General features: G+C 48.0%; 1 pseudogene; it reads left to right on the plus strand.

Annotated features, from left to right (window-relative positions):
- Positions 1-22,761: 22,761 nt before the first annotated feature.
- Positions 22,762-22,824, plus strand: LOC126300067 (U6 spliceosomal RNA; annotated as a pseudogene).
- Positions 22,825-22,923: the final 99 nt, after the last annotated feature.

The following is a 22,923-nucleotide window of genomic DNA, read 5'->3' on the forward strand; positions in this document are numbered from 1 at the left end:
GATAAAGATATAACTTTTTTTTCAAACCGATTTAGAACACATCAGAATTCAAATGAATGAGAGGGGGGGGGGGGGGGACCCTGAAACTGTTATGATCGCTGTATTTAAAAAATTGATTACTGAGTTTATTATTCCCGTATATTCCAGTATATATATTAGTACTCTTTTCATCTTATTTACTGCTCATTTAAATGCCTTTAAATCTGTCTCGAAATAATAAACTCTGCCAAGCACTTAAATGTGAATTGCAGAGTAGTCATGTAGATTACTATATCAATACTGAAGTTATCTTTCTACTTTGTTAGACCTTCGTTATTCATTTACTGGTTCATTAACAAAACATTTATTTAAACAACATTCTAACATAGCTAGTCTTGCAAATAATTAGTATTAACACAAATTTTCCTTTTCATTTCGGGACGCTCGGATTGCACAACATTTGGAAAGGGCCCTGTCTAGGTTAGTTGTGAGGATAATTAAATGATGGGAACGTTCTGGTAAAATTTAGGTTATTATTGCACCAAACAAACACAGTTCACTCTCTGATCCACACGAATACAGTACTAAAAGTTTCAACCTGCTTGTATCGATGCGGCGGTTGGCGTGCGGCAAGACGGCGAGGAACAGAGCACACATACAACCACAGCTATGGCTCTTGACGTATCGGCACTTTAATTCTTCTTAGCGTCGCAATACTTTTCCATTTAGTGCCTATGGAATTTTTCCATGCAGTGTGGGCATTGGAACGGCATACCCGAGGCTCAGTGAAGCTACGTCTTCCAGGAGAGCCTCCTCGCTCCAGAAGGTGTTGCTCAAACCAACGCCAGAATCGAACAACTGAGCCCGTTGTGCCGTGCAGTGCCCGTGTGCATTTTCCCGCGCTCGCCTGCCATCCACCTTTTACCGCTCCCTTACAGACAGGATATTCACCCGAGGTTTTGCATTCTACATATCCTAACACATTGCCTACGTAAGGACCAGACGCACAGTTACAATTTTAAACATCTTACAACAGTCTCAAAATTTGTTACATTTCAATTCTGTTGACATTTGCCATCAACATTAATATTCACATTGAAACTTATTTACACTTTTCTTAACCCAATGGCATGAAACCAAAAAATTGAAATCAGAACATCAATTACACAAGTTTATCGAAAAATCAGATGGAAAAAAATTACTTATATGTACAATATTACAGCGTCGTTGTTGTTACAACCTTTTCTGTTCTGCAGAAGAATTTCTATTATGGTTGCATGTAAAAGGTAGTGGGTACAAATTATTAACACACATTTCTGTGTTTAATAATAATACCAGTAATAATAAAACAGAAAAAAACTTATTAATCTTCATCATGTAGCCATGGTTGCTCGTGAATTTGCGATGTGAATGAAAATGACTTGTCCCCCATGAACCATGGACCTCGTCGTGTTGGCTTCAAATAGCTCTGAGCACTATGGGGCTTAACTTCTGAGGTCATCAGTCCCCTAGAACTTAGAACTACTTAAACCTAACTAACCTAAGGACATCACACACACCCATGCCTGAGGCAGGAATCGAACCTGCGACCGTAGAGGTTGCGCGGTTCCAGAGCACCGCTCGGCAACTCCGGCCGGCTGTCGTGGTGGTGAGACCTGCGTTCCTCAGCGATACAGATGATAGCCGTTCCGTTGGTGTAACCACAACGAAGGGGTATCTGTTGAGAGGTCAAACAACCGTATAGTTCCTGAAGAGGGGCAGCAGGCTTTTCAGTAGTTGCAGGGGCAACAGTCTGAGTGATTGACCGATCTAGCCTTGTAACGTCAATCAAAATGGTCTTGCTGTACTTGTACTGCAAAGGCAAACTACAGCTGTAATTTTTCCCAAGGGCATGCAGCTCTACTGTATGGTTAAATGATGATAGCGTCCTCTTGGGTAAAATATTCCGGAGGTAAAACAGTCCCCCACTCGGATCTCCAGGCGGGGACTACTCAGTAGGATGTCGCCCAAACAAAATAGCTTCTCTATGGAACGAAACGTGTAATGTTAGATCCCTCACCCAAGCAGGTAGGATAGAAACTTTCAAAGAGAAAATAGATAGGCTAAAGTTATGTATAGTGGAAATCAGTGAAATTCGGTGGCAGGAGGAACGGCATTGTGCTCGGACGATAACAGGATTATAAATATAAAATCAAATAGGGGTAATGCAGGAGTAGGAGTAATAATGAATAAAACAATAGGAATGCGGGTAAGCTACTATGAACAGCATAGTGAACGCATTATTGTATCCAAGATAGACACGGAGCCAACATCCATCACAGTAATACAAGTTTATATGCCAACTAGATTGTATGCCAACTAGCTCCACAGATGAGAAAGTGATTGAAGAAATGTATGACGAGATAAAAGAAATTATTCAGATAGTCATGCGAAGCAAAAATTTAATAGCGATGGGGGACTGAAGTATGAAAGTAGGAAAAGCAAGAGAAGAAAAAAATAATGCATGAATTTGGACTGGGGGAAAGGAATGAAACAGGAAGTCGCCTGGAAAACTGTTGCACAGAGCATAATTTAATCATCTCCAAAACTTGGTTTAAGAATTATAAAAAGAAGGCTGTACACGAAGAAGAGACTTGGAGACACCGGAAGGTTTCAGACTGATTGTATAGCGGTAAAATAGAGATTTCGGAACCAGATTTTAAATTCTAAAACGTTTCCAGGGGCAGATGTGTACTCTGCGCACAATTTCTTGGTTATGAACTGTATATTAAAATGAATAAATTGCAAAACGTAGTAAATTAAGTAGATGGGATCTGGATACGTTGAGTGAACCAGACGTTGTTCAGAGTATCAAAGGGAGCATTAGGCAATAATTCACTAGAGCAGCCGGCCGCGGTGGCCGAGCGCTTCTACGCGCTTCAGTCCCGAACCACGTGACTGCTACGGTCGCAGGTTCGAATCCTGCTTCGGGCATGGATGTGTGTGATGATGTCCTTAGGTTAGTTAGATTTAAGTAGTTCTAAGTTCTAGGGGACTGATGATCTCAGGTGTTAAGTCCCACAGTGCTCAGAGCCATTTGAACCATTTGACTAGACCAGGGGAAAGGAATTAAGGCGAATGGGTAGCTTTGAGGCATGAAATATTGAAGGCAGCAGAGTATCAATTAGGTAAAAAGACAATGGTGAGCAGAAGTTTTTGGATATCACAAGAGATATTTTAGTTAACTGATGAAAAGAGAAAATATAAAAATTCGTCAAATGAAACAGGTGAAAGGAAATACAAACGTCTGAAACCGAGATCGACAAGAAGTGCAAGACGGTTACCCAGATACGACTAGAGCACAAATGTAAAGATTTAGGAGCATATACCACTAGGGAAAAGACAGATACCACCTACAAGGAAAAAGTCCTTTGGAGAAAAGAGAAGCACATGTCTGAATATCAAGAGCTCAGATGACAAACCGTACTAAGCAAAGACGGGAAAGCTGGAAGGTGGAAGGAATACATAGAGGATCTATACAAGGGAGATGTACTTGAGGGCGATGTTTTACAAATGGAAGTATACGCAGATAAAGATAGGACGTAGTTGAAGATGACATGGGAGGTACGAAACAGCGAGAAGAATTTGACAGAGCGCTGAAAGACCTGAATCGAAACAAGGTCCCGAGAGTAGACGACATTCTGTCAGAACTACTGATAGCCGTGGATGAGCCAGCAGTGACAAAACTCTTCCATCTGGTGTGCAAGATGTATGAGACAGGAGAAATAACAGAAAATTTCAAGAAGAATATAATAATTTCAATTCAAAAGAAAACAGCTGTTGACAGGTGTCAGTATTACCGAACAATCAATTTAATAAGTCATGGTTGCGAAATACTAACACTAATTCTTTACAGAAGAATAAAAAAGTTGTAGAAGCCGACCTCGAGGAATATCAGTTATGATTCGAAAAAATGTAGGGACACGCGAGGCAATACCGACCTTTTAAAAGATAGGTTAAGAATAGACTAACCTACATTTACAGCATTTGTAGGCTTACAGAAAGCTTTTGAAAATGTTGACTGAAATACTCTCTCTGAAATTCTGAAAGTATTAGGGGCAAAATCCAGGGAGCGATAGACTATTTACAACTTGTACAGAAACCAGATAGTAGATATGAGTCGAAGGGCATGAAAGGGAAACAGTGGTTAAGAAGGAAATGAGACATGGTTGTAGCCTCTCCGCAGTTATTCAGTCTGTGCATTGAGAAAGCAGTAAAAGAAATCAGTGTAATATTTGGAGAAGGAATATAAGTTCAAGGAGAAGAAATAATAATGACATTTTAATTCTGTCAGAGGCAGCATCTTGAAAGGAGGATGTCGGATGAACATCTACAAAAGCAAAACGAAGACAAAGGAAAGTAATCGACTAAAATCAGGTGATGCTGATGGAATTGCCAACGGCCTTCCCGTTATGGTAACACCGGTTCCCATCAAATCACCGAAATTAAGCGCTGTCGGGATTGGCTAACACTTGGATGGTTCACCGTCGAAGTCTGCCGAATGCTCTTGGCAGACTGAGTGTACTCAGCCCTCGTGAGGCCAGTTGTGGAACTACTTTATTGAGAAGTAGCACCGCCGAAACTGTAAACGGCTGGGAGAGCGGTGTGCTCACCACATGCCCCACAGTATCCACATCCGGTGACTCTTAAGGGCTGAGGATGACATGGCGACTAGCCGGTAGCGTTGGGCCCTCAAAGGGCTATTCTCAAGGTGTTTGTTTATTTGTTTTTGATCCTGATTGAATTAAGTTAGAAAAGGAGACATTAAAAGTAGTTGGTGACTTTAGCTGTTTGGGTAGCATAATACTTAATGGTTCAAATGGCTCTAAGCTTTATGCGACTTAACATCTGAGGTCGTCCCCTAGACTTAGAACTACTTAAACCTAACTAACCTAAGGACATCACACACATCCATGCCCGAGGTAGGATTCGAACCTGCGACAGTAGCAGCAGTGCGGTTCTGGACTGATGCGCCTAGCACCACTCGGTCACAGCGGCCGGCATAATAATTAACGATGGCCGAAGTAGGGAGGATATAACATGTAGACTAGTAATGGAAAGAAAAGCGTTCCTGAAGAAGAGACTTTTTTTAAAATCGAATATAGCTTTGACTATCAGGAAGTCCTTTCTGAACAACAACACAATAGTGGAGCTCAGAAGGAGTACTGGCAGAGACAGGTATAACCGTAGAAATTCTCCTTCAATTTTGTTTATTTGAAGTAAAATGCATACCTGTCCTATTCACACCATAGTGGTGGTAATGGTAGAAACAGAAGTGGTGGGGAACTTGATTAAACATATTTTCCATATCATGCGTGTGATCTGCAATGGATGAGTTTTATAACTAACAACATTGAAAGCTATAATCATAGGATATCAGTATAACGAGTTTAAATACTGCACTGTGATAATTGTTAAACATTTAAAGCCTCGTATTTGTGTGTATGTTTGGACGACGAATTTAAGAACTGGGTACTTGGAATACTGAAAGAAAATAAGCAAAATTGTAACAAATAGCCCCAAAAATGTGATGGATGGCGGTCATAAGTTTCAGAAAATGCCATTTAACAGCCAAGACATCATTCAGTTATAGTATTCATCCGACAGGATAATACACCATGTACAGTGCGGTGTCAAAGGCCATGCGATACCTCCTCACATTTTGTCGGACCTTCTTTTGCCCTGCATAGAGCAGCAACCCGAAGTGGGATGGCAACAAGTCGTAGGAAGTCCCCTGCAGAAATAGTGAGCCATCTGCATCTACATCTACATCCATACAGGCGGAGGGTACCCTGAGAACCTCTATCGGTTCTCCCTTCTATTCCAGTCTCGTATTGTACGTGGAAAGAAGGATTGTCGGTATGATTCTGTGTGGGCTCTAATCTCTCTGATTTTATCCTCATGGTCTCTTCACGAGATATACGTAGGAGGGAGCAATATACTGCTTGATTCTTCGGTGAAGGTATGTTCTCGGAACTTCAACAAAAGCCCGTACCGAGCTACTGAGCGTCTCTCCTGCAGAGTCTTCCACTGGAGTTTATCTATCATCTCCGTAACGCTTTCGCGATTATTAAATGATCCTGTAACGAAGCGCGCTGCTCCCCGTTGGATCTTCTCTATCTCTTCTATCAACCCTATCTGGTACGGATCCCACACTGCTGAGCAGTATTCAAGCAGTGGGCGAACAAGCGTACTGTAACCTACTTCCTTTGTTTTCGGATTGCATTTACTTAGGATTCTTCCAATGAATCTCAGTCTGGCATCTGCTTTACCGACGATCAACTCTATATGATCATTCCATTTTAAATCATTCCTAATGCGTACTCCCAGATAATTTATGGAATTAACTGCTTCCAGTTGCTGACCTGCTACTTTGTAGCTAAATGATAAGGGACCTATCTTTCTATGTATTCGCATCACATTACACTTGTCTACATTGAGATTCAATTGCCATTCCGTGCACTATGCGCCAATTCGCTGCAGATCCTCCAGCATTTCAGTACAATTTTCCATTGTTGGAACCTCTCGATACACCACAGCATCATCTGCAAAAAGCCTCAGTGAACTTCCGATGTCATCCACCAGGTCATTTATGTATATTGTGAATAGCAACGGTCCTATGACACTCCCCTGCGGCACACCTGAAATCACTCTTACTTCGGAAGACTTCTCCCCATTGAGAATGACATGCTGCTTTCTGTTATCTAGGAACTCCTCAATCCAATCACACAATTGATCTGATAGTCCGTATGCTCTTACTTTGATCATTAAACGACTGTGGGGAACTGTGTCAAACGCCTTGCGGAAGTCAAGAAACACGGCATCTACCTGTGAACCCGTGTCTAAGGCCCTCTGAGTCTCGTGGACGAATAGCGCGAGCTGGGTTTCACACGACCGTCTTTTTCGAAACCCATGCTGATTCCTACAGAGTAGATTTCTAGTCTGCAGAAAAGACATTATACTCGAACATAATACGTGTTCCAAAATTCTACAACTGATCGACGTTAGAGATATAGGTATATAGTTCTGCACATCTGTTCGACGTCCCTTCTTGAAATCGGGGATGACCTGTGCCCTTTTCCAATCCTTTGGAACGCTTCGCTCTTCTAGAGACCTACGTTACACCGCTGCAAGAAGGGGGGCAAGTTCCTTCGCGTACTCTGTGTAAAATCGAACTGGTATCCCATCAGGACCAGCGGCCTTTCCCCTTTTGAGCGATTTTAATTGTTTCTCTATCTCTCTGTCGTCTATTTCGATATCTACCATTTTGTCAACTGTGCGACAATCTAGAGAAGGAAGCACAGTGCAGTCTTCCTCTGTGAAACAGCTTTGGAAGAAGACATTTAGTATTTCGGCCTTTAGTCTGTCATCTTCTGTTTCAGTACCAATTTGGTCACAGAGTGTCTGGACATTTTGTTTTGATTCACCTACCACTTTGACATAAGACCAAAATTTCTTAGGATTTTCTGCCAAGTCAGTACATAGAACTTTACTTTCGAATTCATTGAAAGCCTCTCACATAGCCCTCCTCAGACTACATTTCGCTTCGTGTAATTTTTGTTTGTCTGCAAGGCTTTGGCTATGTTTATGTTTGCTGTCAAGTTCCCTTTGCTTCCGCTGCAGTTTTCTAACTCGGTTGTTGTACCACGGTGGCTCTTTTCCATCTCTTACGATCTTGCTTGGCACATACTCATCTAACGCATATCGTACGATGGTTTTGAACTTTGTCCACTAATCCTCAACACTATCTGTACTTGAGACAAAACTTTTGTGTTGAGCCGTCAGGTACTCTGTAATCTGCTTTTTATCACTTTTGCTAAACAGAAAAATCTTCCTACCTTTTTTAATATTTCTATTTACGGCTGAAATCATTGATGCAGTAACCGCTTTATGGTCGCTGATTCCCTGTTCTGCATTAACTGATTCAAATAGTTCGGGTCTGTTTGTCACCAGAAGGTCTAATATGTTATCGCCACGAGTCGGTTCTCTGTTTAACTGCTCAAGGTAGTTTTCAGATAAAGCACTTAAAAATATTTCACTGGATTCTTTGTCCCTGCCACCCGTTATGAACGTTTGAGTCTCCCAGTCTATATCCGGAAAATTAAAATCTCCACCCAGAACTATAACATGGTGGGGAAATCTACTCGAAATATTTTCCAAATTATTCTTCAGGTGCTGAGCCACAACAGCTGCTGAGCCCGGGGGCCTATAGAGACATCCAATTACCATGTCTGAGCCTGCTTTAACGGTGACCTTCACCCAAATCATTTCACAATTCGAATCTCCGTCAATTTCCTTCGATACTATTACACTTCTTATCGCTATAAGCACGCCTCCCCGTTCACTGTCCAGCCTGTCTCTGCGGTATACATTCCAATCTGAGTTTAGGATTTCATTACTGTTTACATGTGGTTTCAGCCAACTTTCTGTCCCTAGTAATATATCGGCGTTGTGACAGTTTATTAATGAGAACACTTCTGGGGCCTTTCTATAGACGCTCCTGCAGTTTACTATTAGCACATTAATATTGTTATTCCCTGTTGCATTTTGCCTACTCCTGCCTTGCCGCGTCTCAGGAGGCGTCTTGTCGGGCCTAGGGAGGGAATTCTCTAACCTAAAAAAACCCCATGTGCACTCCACACGTACTCCGCTACCCTCGTAGCCGCTTCCGGCGTGTAGTGCACGCCTGACCTATTCAGGGGGACCCTACATTTCACCAACCGATAGCGGAGGTCGAGAAATTTGCACCCCAGCTCTCCGCAGAATCGTCTGAGCCTCTGGTTTAAGCCTTCCACTCGGCTCCAAACCAGAGGACCACGATCGGTTCTGGGAACGATACTACAAATAGTTAGCTCTGATTCCACCATGCTGCGTCTGTAGCAGTCCATAATTGGGAAATTGTTGCCGGCGCAGGATTTTGCGCATAAACTGACCTCTCGATTCTGCCCAATAAATATTCGATGGGATTCATGTCGAGCGATCTGGGTGGCCAGATCGTTCCCTCGAATTGTCCAGAATGTTCTTCAAACCAATCGCGAATAATTGTGGCCTGCTGCCATAGCCCACTGACGTCATATTTCGACGCACTGTCCTAACGGATACATTCGACGTATATCCCACGTTTATTTCTGCTCTTATTTCATGCAGTGTTGCATGTCTCTTACCAAAGACAACCTTACGGAAACGCCGCTGCTCTCGGTCGTTGAGTGAAGGCCGTCGGCCATTGCGTTGTCCGTGGTGAGAGGTATTGCAAACACGGTATTCTCGGCACAGTCTGTGGATCTCGGAATATTGGATCCCATAACGACTTCCGAAATGGAGTGTCCCATGCGTCTCGGTCCAACTACCAATATGCGTTCAAAGACTGTTAACTCCAGTCGTGAGTCTATATTCACGTCGGAAAGATCTTCACATGAATCACCTGAGTACAAATGACAGATCCGCCAGTGCATCGCCCTTTTATGCTTTGTGAACGCTATACTACCTCTATCTGTTTATGTGCAATGCTTCCCATGACTTTCTTCACCTCAGCGGACACTGTGCTGTTCAAGGAGCTGATGTCATCTTTTGGGTCATTATATAACTAATATAAGAATGATGGAAATATAGAGTCAGCTTTATTTTGATATTGGAGATAAAACATGTTAATTAAGGTAAGTGGAATAGCATACTGCGGCATAATTAATAGGAATAAAACCTAATCATTTTTCACACAAACACTCTTCTGTCAAAGCGATTGACATAATAAATCATAGTCATTCAGCGTGCCATGCCATTTATATGTGTCACCCATTTGGGTTAGAGGAGTGTGGCTCGTGGGGCGAGTAGAGGGAGTTGGCAGCTTGAAAGGGGATAAACATCTGGGTCTTAAATAAATAAACGATAAGAGTATAAGTGACCATTCTGTTTTATATAAGTGATGTCATTGTTTATATAAGCAGTTCAGTCAAGTGGGCAGTTTGTTGACGTACTAGTTGTTATTGTTTACATTTTGAAGAGCAAGTGTGAGTGATGTGAGGCCAAGGCCAAGTGGTTGCACTGGCTACATAAGGGCAACAATAGGCATTTTCTCCTTTACCCTGCGATGCACACGTGGATGGGGCCAAAAGTGGCCTCACATGCAGTGTGGTCCACTACTAAGGGTGACTGGTGTACGGCCATCATTTCACCTTCTCTGCGAGATTCTTACTGTGAGATGTCCTGTCACGAAGTCTGGGAGCTTTCTGTTCCCATGCCCTTTTCATCACTCCACTTTGATTCTGCATCGACACTGAATATCGATCGATAGCCTAGTATCTTTTACACTTCTTTAGTTGAAACCTATTTTTAGTTGAAACCTCTTGTAGAATTACAATATCGATTTGCGAATACACTAAACACGTGCTCCTTGCCAGATCGTGAAGGCCCAAGGGATGTCACTGACCACCATCTCTTCCTCAATCTTGTGGCGCATGTGGCTGCGGTAAGGAGAGGCATGTAGTCGCACATTGCTCTCCTAGCAGACTTTCCAGGCCGTGGAGCCGTTACTGGTCGGTCACGTAGCTCCTCAGTTGTCATCACATTTCTGAGTATACCCTGTACCAGTCGTCCCACAACGAAAAATCCTTGGCAATACCAGGAATCAAATGCGGGTCCTCCATATAGCAGCCGCCTACGATGACCACTCAGTTACAGAGGCAGACGTGACTATACACTGCTTGGTAAAAAGTGGAAGCACACGGAACGGAAGGAGGCAACGATATGAGCAGAGTTATATGCGATTGCAGTCTTTCTCGGCGTATTCCACTGATGAATTCTTCTCGTGTTATCAGCCGAATGTTAGCGTCGTCTTGTCGCAACGTTTCAATGAGTTTCGTACCCATCATCTTCTGGCAAAGTGTCGGGTGACGCTAACGCTGAAAAGACGAGCCTGTCCTTGGCTCGACATGATGCAGTCTAGACAAAAATTTGTCATTCCTGCGGTTCCTAGGGGAGAGAGAATAGATCTTACCATTCTTGTTGAGTTATCTTTGCTGGTGGAGCCTGAAAAAGAGAAAGACACACTCTGATGGGGGATTAGTAAAACTTAATCCCTCAGCAAGTCAGGCCAACGAGTGGTTGGCCTGTATTGTGGTTGTTGGTCCAGTCCACGGATGATCCAGTTGCGGGAGTGTCCCGCTTCCTAGTAGAACTTCCTGGTGATGGCGCGAAACCTGTCTCGGAGAGGTAGGATCCCGGTGTCCTCGTGGAGTTGGCGCGTCCTCGGAAGATGCATATAAGTCTTCAGGGCGCGGTTCTGTATCCGCTGCAGCGTCACAATGTGAGTACCTGCGGCTTTCCCCCAGACTGCAGACCAATGTTAGATATAGCGTGATGCCGTGTTGCGGTGGCAATGACGACTGCGGGTTTAGTAGCGGATACAGGGCGCGAAGGCGTCCTATTGCTCTCCCTTTGACATGTGATGCTTCCAGGTGAGCCTGCGGACTAGTGTGACCCCTAGGTATTTTGCCGTCCCACCCCATGGGATAGGTTCTCCCACGATTTCGACTGGCGTAAGCCCTGGGGGCAGAAGTCTTCAGATGAAGACAACTGCCTGGCTCTTTGTGGCGTTGAATTTCAGCCGCCATTTTGTTGTCCATGAGCCCAAGGCGTCGCATCCGCGTTGGAGGCGGTTTCTCAGCATTTGGGCGTTCATGTTGACAGTGAACAGGGTCCTATCATCCGCGTACAGCTCAACTTCAACTCCTGCCACTTTAGGGGGGTCGGCAGCGTACAGGGAGTACAGCGAGGGGCCGAGTACCGACCCCTGCGGCACTCCTGCACGTATCTGCCTGTCTCTGCAAGTACCGCAGTCGGCCCTCGCGTGGAAGGTTCGTTCAGACAGGCATGGCCGCAGTAGCATCATGTGAGACGTCGGCATCCCTTGTTCAAAAAGTTTGAACTCGAGACCGTCAGGCCACACCGAGTCAAACGCTCGGGAGACGTCGAGGAACACTGCCTCAACGTATTCCCTTGTTTCCAGTGCCCTTATCGCAGCTTCTACCACTCGCAGGAGCTGGTGGGAAGTTGTATGTTCTTCCCGAAATCCGAACTGCCCCTCCGCGATGATGCCCTCTGGGCGACTTGCCGCATCAGTCTTCTCGTATACAGCCTCTCGAAAGCCATCGAGAGGGACGGGAGCAGACTGATGGGTTGGTAGCTGGATACCTGGCGTGGGTCGTTGGCAGATTTCAGAATGGCCACAACCTCCACGTGTTTCCATGGAGAGGGGTAGACACCTAACTGGAGGATCTCGTTGAAAGCATCGGCAAGTTGCCGGTGTAGTCCCGGGGGAAGGTTCTTCAGCAGGAGGTTTGTGACGCCATCGCTGGCTCCAGCCTTCTTGGGGTTCAGCGAGTGAAGCTGCACAGCAACTTCTCCCTCCGTTATCTGCACGATAAAGTCGCCGTTCTCCCTTGCGACGCGGAATGTTGGTAGTTGCTCTTGGTTTCCCCGTATGTGCTTCACGTCGACGACGTCGGCCCCCGGTGTAAAGTTCGCTGCGAATGCATCAGCCAGAGCGCTGGCTTTCGCGTCCGGGTCGCTGGCAAAGTCGTTCCCGACCTGTAAGGGCGGTATTCGCTGCCGCCGGCGTAGGGAGGATTTTACCACCCTCCATGCTCTACGATCCTCAGGACTGAGGGTAGACACAGGGTCCGCCCATTCCTGGTTCCGGTGTTGCTCGACTGCTGCCTTAATTTCCAGTCTGATGCGGTTTAAGCGACGCCTCGTGTCTGGTTGGCGAGTGAGCTGCCATTCACTAAACATTCGGTTCTTCTCTGAGATCGCGTCCAGAATAGGGCACGGTAGCTGTCGAGAGAAGTCTCGTGGCCCTTGGCGATGTCTCGTCGTGGCTTCATCTGCTGTTCGGAGTATTCTTCGGGTGGAGAATGCTAGGGCGGCGTCTGCTCCTACCTCAGTGGGATGTGGAACGTCCTCGAGCAGTTCGAGGGCTTTCGTATGAGAGCGCTCGACGTAAAGTCTGCTATAGCTCGGACGGCTCTCTGGAAGAGAAGCACGTCGAGGCAAAAATGACCCTACGTGGCCGAATTGCCCGATGCGCTTGAGAACAGCAATATCGAGCACGTCCGGTTGTCCTATACAGGGAAGATCGTGGGGTCAAACGGCCCCATCGGTGATCGTGCCGTTGCTGTGAACAGTGCGGGAGAGGCAGCGCCCGCTGAGGTTGACAGTTCGTGAGTTCCATTCGGTGTGTTTCACATTGAAATCCCCGGCAATGAAAGCTCGCCCATCCAACGACAGCAGGGCGTCGAAGTCAGCTTCGTCTAGTGGTCTGCCAGGCTGCCGGTACACCGACACGAGAAGAATCTTCCCGGCGGTGGTGTTGATAGCCACTCCTGTAGCCTCCAGCGCATTAAGAGCCGGCAGTTAAAAGCGGTGGTGGCGCAGTGACTTCTTCACGTAGATGGCAGTGCCGCCCCCGTGGGTGGCTCTGTCATCTCGGTAACAGAAAAAAATTGCTGCTCGCACGTCGACCCCGGGTTTGAGGAAGGTCTCCTGCACAAGCCAGATGTCGACCGCCTCGTCCCGTAGGAATTGGCGAAATTCGCCCTGTTCGGGGTGGAGGCCCTTAGCGTCGAACGTGCAAATTGTTAACCCATAAATATGGTCGTTATCCATTTTAAGGCTGGTTTCTCCCGACGGTGGCCTGAAGGGCCGCCGTCACTGCTCCCACGAGCACCGGTAGCTGAGTCATCAGCTGGTTGAGCGATAGCAGAACCGCAATCAGCTCGGTAGTGTCTTCCTTCGATGTTTCGGGAAGGTTTGACTCCTTCTCCACGTTTCCCGTAGAGTCCCGTAGTCGGCAGCGGAGCGGTATGCTGGGAACGCCCTGCGCTGGCGGCAACCCGCCTCGCGGTCGCGGGCGCCGGCTGGCCGTCTCCCCTGACTGCAGCCGGCGTCGCCGGCGAGGGCAGCTGCGACGGTTGCGGTGCCGGTGCGGTCTCCCCCGCGAGCGGCTCGGGAATGGGCGGCCGGCTTTCCCTTAACGACGTCCGCGAAACTGCGGGTCTGGTTTACGCGGCTGGCGCGCTTCCCGCGCTCGAATGCGACGCATCCTCGATAACAGGCGACGTGTTCCCCGTCGCAGCTGCAGCACTTCGGGCGGTCTTCTTTCTTCTTCGGGCAGTCCTGCGACTGGTGCTCCTCGGCACACTTGCAGCAGCGCTCAGGGACCCTGCAATATTTTGCTACCTGGTCCCTGCGCTGCTGGCAGTTGAAGCACTGGGCTCGTCTGCTCTTCGCACGGAGTGTTTCTACTTTTACGTCGAAGTCGGCAATGTTGTCAACCTGAAATATTTTCCAGTTGTCAACGTTGTCAACCAATACCACTAGGAACAAGGGCATGTCCCTGTAGGTCCTGGGCGACCTCATCAGGCCGACGTGGCGGGTCTGGAAACTGCCGCTGTAGAAACGCCGGTTCCATCTTTTGAGCGGCAGGGGGCGAAAGACGACCTTCAACTGCTTCATCTGTTCAGTGCCCTGCGTTTCACTTCTCGGTTTAGCAGAGCTGCATGAGTTTCGCGTGGTCCTCTATGAATTCTCCTCTAACCTTGTACTTGTCGGTCCCCGCCGTCATCTTTCGCGCTTTTACGACCGAGTAGATGGTTCAAATGGCTCTGAGCACTATGGGACTTAACATCTGTGGTCATCAGTCCCCTAGAACTTAGAACTACTTACACCTAACTAACCTAAGGACATCACACACATCCATGCCCGTTGCAAGATTCGAACCTGCGACCGTAGCGGTCACGCGGTTCCAGACTGAAGGGCCTAGAACCGCCCGGCTACACCGGCCACGGCCGAGGAGAGCTTCTCTCTCAGCTTACTATAGCCCTCGCGCCACTGGATGGTCATCAGCGGCGGGCGACTTGGAGGCTTCGTCGCCGTAGTCGGTGTGGTCCCGTCCCTGTCAGTCTCGCCTACTTCCGATAGATCTGAATACCGGTTTGCAGCCTGGACCTTTTCCGGCGTCACCAGTTGAACGTCCTGGCTATCGCTGTGTGGCGCTAGGAGGGCGCGATCAAGCCTTCTTCATCGTGTTTCCTCGGCGATGCATTCGTCCTTCGACGCACCCTCTTCCTCTTCCGCCTGGCGCGATCGTAACTTGCCTGGGGGGAGGGAGTGTCCTCTACGGCCGCGGTTGGGCGCTTCCTCGAGGTTTGCTCGACTTCTCCTGGCTTGTCCAGAGTTGCCAGACTGCACGTTCGCGAAGGGGTGGCGACTTCTGCAGCCGGCGCAACTGGTGCGACTGCTGGCGCGGCAGTTGTCGTGGCAGCTTCGACATGCGCTTGGATGATGCAACCCGCGGGTACCAATGACCGGAGTCTCGAGAACACCTCCTCCTCTCCTCTTCTGTACCCATGGCCAAACGTTGCAAAAAAAAAAAAAAGAAAAAGGTTCAAATGGCTCTGAGCACTATGCGACTTAACATCTGAAGTCATCAGTCCCCTGGAACTTAAAACTACTTAAACGTAACAAACCTAAGGATATCACACACATCCATGCCCGAGGCAGGATTCGAACCTGCGACCGTAGCGCCAAACGTTGCATGTAAATGCAACTCTCCTCGGGGGTCAGACTGGCGATGCCGTCGGTAATTTCCTCCTTTGTCAAGGGGATCGGTTGTTCTATGCGTCGTCTCCGTCCTGAGAGTGTGCGGGCGTGGCGACGAACGTTCGCGGAAATTTCCACGTCCATCCGGAGGGCGCGCGCATCACTCTCGCTCGTCGTCTTCGTCGGTGGTGGGGGATCAGGCGCTACCGTCGACCGGGAAACCTCCCCTGGACCGTCATCTGCCATACCTTGCGTCTCGCCGGAGCGATCATCTCGTTTCGGCTCCTCCTCCATGTCGTGGCCCCCAACACCACAACTTTTTTCTTTTTTAGGAAGCGACAACAATGTTTGCTTTCAAGTATATCTTTCACTTTTTTCAGGGATCGAAAGGTGGTCGTTATTTCGTGCTTTCTTTAAATGATATACTTGGCTCAACCAAAGACCAGCTGAGGTTGCAGACGCCGGGCATTTACAGTATTGAGTGCGAATGTGGGATGGAAATATCGGGCAGGCACAACGATGTATCTCCCAGCGCTGTACTGAACACATCAGGAACGTACGACTAGGACAGCAGAACGTAGCATTATCGAGGGACACACCTTCGAATTCGAGAAAACGAAGAAGCTGTGCAGCGCTAACGGTTTCTGGGACTCGATCTTCAAAGAGGCAGTGGAGATACGTTTGCACAACAATTTAGTAAACAGGGATAGCAGTTTTCAGCTCAGTGCAGTGTGGAATCCCACAAATGACAAAATACGTCAGGAACGCTCCAATCTGAAGGCAGCTGCGTCCGCAGACAAATTGGATAGCCAGCGGGTCTCGAAGCCAGGCAACGTCGTGCCGTCCTCCCCCCCCACACACACACACCACTACCTACACGGTGCCCCATTCCGGAGGAACGTGATTGGCCGACCTACAGTAGCAGACGACGGTTAAGCAGCTATATAGATATGCAGAACACTTCATCCCGATCATTCCCGCTCAGGCTGCGGGGAGGTACGCATCGGTGTTAACGCTGTTGTTGCTCGAGATGTCGGGACGCGGAAGGGGACGCAAAGCTACAGCCCTAGCGGAGTTGCTGTTCACGCTAGCAGGAACGTCCGGCAACAGGAAGAAGAAGACTGTAGCTCAGTGCTTTCTGTGCCAAAAGCTTGGCCACGTCGTCAAGAACTGCAGCGTTTGAAGTGTTCGCAAGCACATGATCGCGCCACTGCGTCAACTGCGGCGGCGCACACGAGGCGAACGCCCGTTACTGCGCCAGCAAGAGTAATTGGCGCGGACCGGATAAGAAGACGACGCAGAAGCAAGTGGCCACAACACATGAAGAGGTGATCTCTTGTACAGGAGACGTCGTCTCCAGGCGTCTAAAGGACGCTGTACAAGAAGCCATGTCCGCCTTCAAATCCGCCATGGCGGAAGAGAGGGCAGCCATGTTGGCGGAACTGGGCGAGGCTCGACGTCAGACTGCTGTGCGGACGCAGAAACTTCACTCAGCCAAAGAAGACTCCGCCACCAGAGAAGACACCGCCACCCAGACGACTCCTGCACGAGAGAAGGAGTTCGCAACGTGGCCACGCAAACCGACGAGACTGCCGAAGGGGAGGCGACACAGCAAAAGTACACCGAAGCAGGTGCACAAGAGAAATAAGAGTGGGAAGAAGTACCATTCCTCCCGCTTTCAGACATGTACAGTGCAATTGCTGTACTGAAGAAGATTGATAATTCGCTTCGCGACGGTACATACCCCAACCACGAAAATCCCTATCCTTTTGTCCCACCAAACCATCCGAAACCGCCACTCCCACATCAACCAGTTAGCTATCCAGAAGGCCTTACACGACTTTCTAGGGAGGATTATGAGCTGATTAATTCCTACCCTATCTTCACTGCCCTGCGGATGCATTGTGTAACCATTTCTCTGATTTACGGAGAACAACTTAAGACAGAATACGTTACGTATCAAGCCAACGCCGAGGAACAGTCCTCAGTCACTAGTAAGACGAAAAAGAAAAATCGTCACATCGACAAGAACAAGAAATAGATTCTCGGCACTTCTTGCCAGTTCCAGATATAATCGAATAGTCCAAGAAACAAGTTTCATCATGATTCTTAGGGGAGTAAAGACCAACAGGCCACAAACTTCCACTTGAGCTTCCTCACAGAGAGGAAAGTCAAAAAGGAGCAGAGACAGCATCCCGATGACTTCTGCTGCTGACTCAGTGTGGGTCACATCGCTGCTGCTCGCTGCTACTCTCGCTCGCGGCGCCAACATGCCTGGACGCCCGAAGGCAACACGAGGAGAACAAGTTGTCGCGATCGTCAGCCTCCTGGGCCAAGCGCTCGGGCTGGACAGCAATCAGAAGAGGAAGAAGCCCGCACAGTGCTTCCGCTGTCAGAAGCTGCGGCACTTCGCCGCGGACTGCACTGGCGTAGTCGCGTGTTTAAAGTGTGCAAAGTCGCACCTCACTCGCGAGTGCAGGAAGCCTAGGGACGCCGCCGCTACACGTTCCAACTGCGGCGGCGCACACGCCGCCAACTACCGTGGCTGCAGTTATCTCGAGAGCTGTGGACGCGGGAAGGGGCGGAACACACGCCGACGGCGAATCACCGCGCAAGAGGAGGTGGCTATGAACCAAGGCGCGGTAAAGGCTCCGGCCGCGCATCATGCCATTTGCACTTCTGCTGGTGTTGGCGCGAGTGGAGGACCGTGCTGCTGCAGTCCCGACAGCATTCCCAACATCGAAGGTGCTGCCGCCAACGCAGTTGCCGCTCTCAAATCTGCCATGGCAGGGGAGAGGGCTGCACTTCTGGCTGAGGTGGACGAGATGCGCCTTCAGCTCGCGCAGCTCCGCGAGTTGCTGACCTGCAAGTCTCGCAAGGGGCGAGACGTTACGACTGTCACCATCGCCACGCAGGTGGACGCTCTCCCTGCTCGTTCGGTAACACAGGGCGCTGTGTAGGTGCCCACGGATGTGGCGATAGAGATGTCTACCAACTCCTCGAAATGGGAAGGCCTGCGGAAACAAGATTCCCAGCCAGCTTCACCACCAGCACGGGACGACGTGGCCAAAAACGTCGAACCACCCGCCTGCCCTGCCGAGAACAAGGCGCAAGAGCCGCTGCTGGCAGATGAAAGCAACTGCTGCGCCCATCCAAGAAAAAGACACAGAAGCGGTAGTCAATGCGCCGCCAGCAGAGACAGAGATGACTGCGCCAGGACTACTGAAGATGGTCGCAATATCATTGCGTGACAAGACGTACGCGCATCACAATACCCCTACCCTTTTACCGACTCCAGTGTTCCTAAACCACCTCTACCCCACAAGCCTTATGATTTCGGTTGGATAATTGCAAATCTAACCGCCGTCGTTCCTAAGAGGAACTTGGATATTATAAACCGCTTCCCTATTTTTACCAAGTATGGCTGGCAACGCATAATCGCTGCTATTCCAAGAGTTAAGCAGAAGCAGAAGAAGAGACATTCCACTTTCTCGTACCGCTTGTTTACTAGCACCACAGTATTTTATCCTGTCGAGCTCGGACAAGTTTTAGCTACTCCTTTTAATCCCAGTCAATTTTATCTTACACCGGAAAATCAAAAAGTCAGTATAAATTTGAGAACTTAATAAACCACGGAGTAATGTAGATAGAGAGGTAAAGATTGACACACATGCTTGGAATGACATGGAGTTTTATTATGACCGAAAAGAAAAAAAAATCAAAGTGCACAAAATGTCCGACAGATGGCGCTGGACAGCAAAACGTCAGTGACTGCGCATGACAATCGTGTATAAAAGGAGCTGTAATTAGAGAGAGAATCAGATGCGCCAGCAGTCGCAGCATGTTGACGATACTTGAAAAGGCGCTTTTAGTGAAGCTGTATTATCAGAATGGGGAATGTGCTAGTTCAGCGTTACGATCCTATCGCCATAGGAAGGGGATTCGAACAGGTAAAGGTCCGTTGACAAATGCAGCTGTGGCCAGAATGATTTCGAAGTTCGAAGCCACGGGCTGTTCAGACGATGGACCCCGTAGTGGCCGACCGAACACAAGGCGTAATGCTGCTGAGACAGTTCAGGAAGAAATGGAGACTGTAGCAGGTTCGTCTATGGACGGGGAAGTCAGCGCTCGTGCAGTCGCACGTCGCACCGGCATTCCTTACACTACTGTTTGGTTAGCACTTAGGCGTACCCTCCGATGCTATCCGTACAAAATCCGTCGGCATCATGAACTGCTACCTGGTGATTTAGGGAAGCGGAGGTCTTTGCGGTGTGGGCGTTCTAAAAGATGGCGGAAGATGACGATTGATTGAGCTACGTGTTGTGGACCGACGAAGCTCATTTCACGCTGCGAGGGTCTGTCAACGCCCACAACTGCAGAATTTGGGTACCGAAAATCCTAGAACTGTCGTGGAAACTCCATTGCACGACGAGAAAGTCACGGTATGGGTTGGATTTACCACATCTACCGTTATCGGGCCTGTTTTCTTCGAGGAAATGCGTGATTCTGGTTTTGTAACTGCTACTGTGACGGGTGAGAGGTACGCCGATATGTTAACAGAATCGCATCGTCCCCAGCCTGACTGATAAACACCTGCTGGAACGTACGATGCTTATGCAGGATGGCGCTCTACCCCATATTGCTAGACGCGTGAAAGATCTCTTGAGCACGTCGTTTGGTGATGATCGTGTGCTCAGCCGCCACTTTCGTCATCCCCAGACCTCAGTCCGTGCGATTATTTGCTTTGGGGTTACATGAAGTCGCAAGTATATCGTGATCGACCGACATCTCTAGCGATGCTGAAAGACAACATCCAACGCGAGTGCCTCACCATAGCTCCTGACATGCTTTGCAGTGCTGTTCACAACATTATTCCTCGACTACAGCTATTGTTGAGGAATGATGGTGGACATATTGAGCATTTCCTGCAAAGAACATCATCTTTGCTTTGTCTTACTTTGTTATGCTAATTATTGCTATTCTGATCAGATGAAGCGCCATCTGTCGCACATTTTTTGAACTTTTGTATTTTTTTCCTAATAAAACCCCATGTCATTCCAAGCATGTCTGTCAATTTTTACCTCTGTGTCTACATTATTCCGTGGTTTATTAAGTTCTCAAATTTATACTGACTTTTTGATCACCAGGTATTTGTGGAATAAATGTCAACAGGCAACAGACTCCTATACTGTAGACCACCTAAGGGGAGTCTGTCCATACCAGAGAGCAGAGAGAAGCATTCCGACACTTTTCAAGAAGATCATGGGTACAAAACTCATTGAAACGTTGCGACAAGACGACGACACCACTCGGCTGATAACCCGAGAAGAATTCATCAGCGGGACAGAGTTGGTGTTGGAGATAGTCTCACATATGCTCTATTGGGGACAGGTCTTTGGCCCTTGCTGGCCACAGGAGTACCTCAACACCACACACAGTTCATAGACACATGAAACTTGTATTTACGGGTAATTTACTGTTGAAAAATGGCACCATGTAACTGTCCAATGTGAGGTAACACATGAAAATGCAAGATGTTCGTAAAAGACTGCTGTGTGGTCAGAGCTCCCACAGTCCTAATCAGCTCCGACCAGAAGTTATGCCCGATGGCCCCCGGCTGCAGGAGTAACACCACTGTTCTACTCAAAAACAGTGGAATAATGGGACCTTTTCCCCAGGTCGCCGCCGTACTCACCGATGATGGTCACCTGAGGTGGTGCAGAACCGTGCTTCATCGCTGAACAACAGCGCGAGGCCATCCATCAGCAGTCCTTGCTTCCAAATCGTAGCAACACTCTAAACGCAACTGTTTAGAGTGGTGTTGTGTTGTTAACGGCGACCTAAGCATGGGAAGATAATTACGTAGTGTGCCTGCTGCTGGTTTATGACCAAAGATGTCGGATGACTCAGAATGTCGTAGAAATTCATTACTTGTTCTCGAATAGCAGGCGTAGATGTGAAGCGATTGTGCTCGTTGCACAATACGACGATCCTCCCTTACGGTGGTCAAACGTGGTCTGCCAGAACCTTCATGACGAGTATGCCAGCCCTCACTTTCTCATACAGTCCAACAATTCGCCACAGCCACATGGAAATGGCCCATATACTTGGATATTACAGGATTCGACCAGCCGGCCAAATGGAGGCCCACGCTGAGGTCTCCTTAAGGCACTGTAAGGTTCTGATAACGCTCTCTCACACGGGCATGCTACTTTGGGGCCCGATCAATATGATTCTATTGTAATGAATGTAATTTTGTATGTGTCTAATTGTTGTAAAATACTAATGTTTATCAGAATGAGGTTTTCACTCTGCAGCGGAGTGTGCGCTGATATGAAACTTCCTGGCAGATTAAAACTGCGTGCCCGACCGAGACTCGAACTCGGGACCTTTGCCTTTCGCGGGCAAGTGCTCTACCAACTGAGCTACCGAAGGATGACTCACGCACGGTCCTCACAGCCTTACTTCTTCCAGAATCTCGTCTCCTACCTTCCAAACTTCACAGAAGCTCTCCTGCGAACCATGCAGAACTAGCACTCCTGAAAGAAAGGATATTGCGGAGACATGGCTTAGCCACAGCCTGGGGGATGTTTCCAGAATGAGATTTTCACTCTGCAGCGGAGTGTGCGCTGATATGAAACTTCCTGGCAGATTAAAACTGTGTTCCCGACCGAGACTCGAACTCGGGACCTTTGCCCTTCGCAGGAGAGCTTCTGTCAAGTTCGGAAGGTAGGAGACGAGATACTGCCAGAAGTAAGGCTGTGAGGAGCGGCCGTGAGTCGTGCTTCGGTAGCTCAGTTGGTATAGCACCTGCCCGCGAAAGGCAAAGGTCCCGAGTTCGAGTCTCAGTCGGGCACACAGTTTTAATCTGCCAGGAAGTTTCATTAATGCTTATATCAATTCTTTTACATGTACAACAGCAAAACCACACCCTGTCCTTCACAGTCATCACTCAACTTCTGACACTGTTCAAGCTCCATATACAGGGTAAATCACCTAAAATTTGCACGACAAATATTGCTGAGACTGAAAGTGTGATTTTTACAGAAAGGATTGTCAGCGGCTCGTATTGTAAGCCAATCAACAGCTTATAACAACACTTATGCAGTGTATTTTTTGTGCAAAGATACACTATTTTAAATGGATCACGTATTTGCTTCGGCAGTACATATACTAAAATTGGAACGATACAGAGAAGATTAGCATGGCCTCGCCGGCACGGTAGCTCAGCGTGTTCGGTCAGAGGGTTAGCTGCCCTTTGTAATAAAAAAACTGAGTGAATGGATCAGTAACGAACTTTAATGGGCGTCA

Source organism: Schistocerca gregaria, chromosome X (assembly GCF_023897955.1).
Source record: "Schistocerca gregaria isolate iqSchGreg1 chromosome X, iqSchGreg1.2, whole genome shotgun sequence".
Lineage (NCBI taxonomy): Eukaryota > Metazoa > Arthropoda > Insecta > Orthoptera > Acrididae > Schistocerca > Schistocerca gregaria.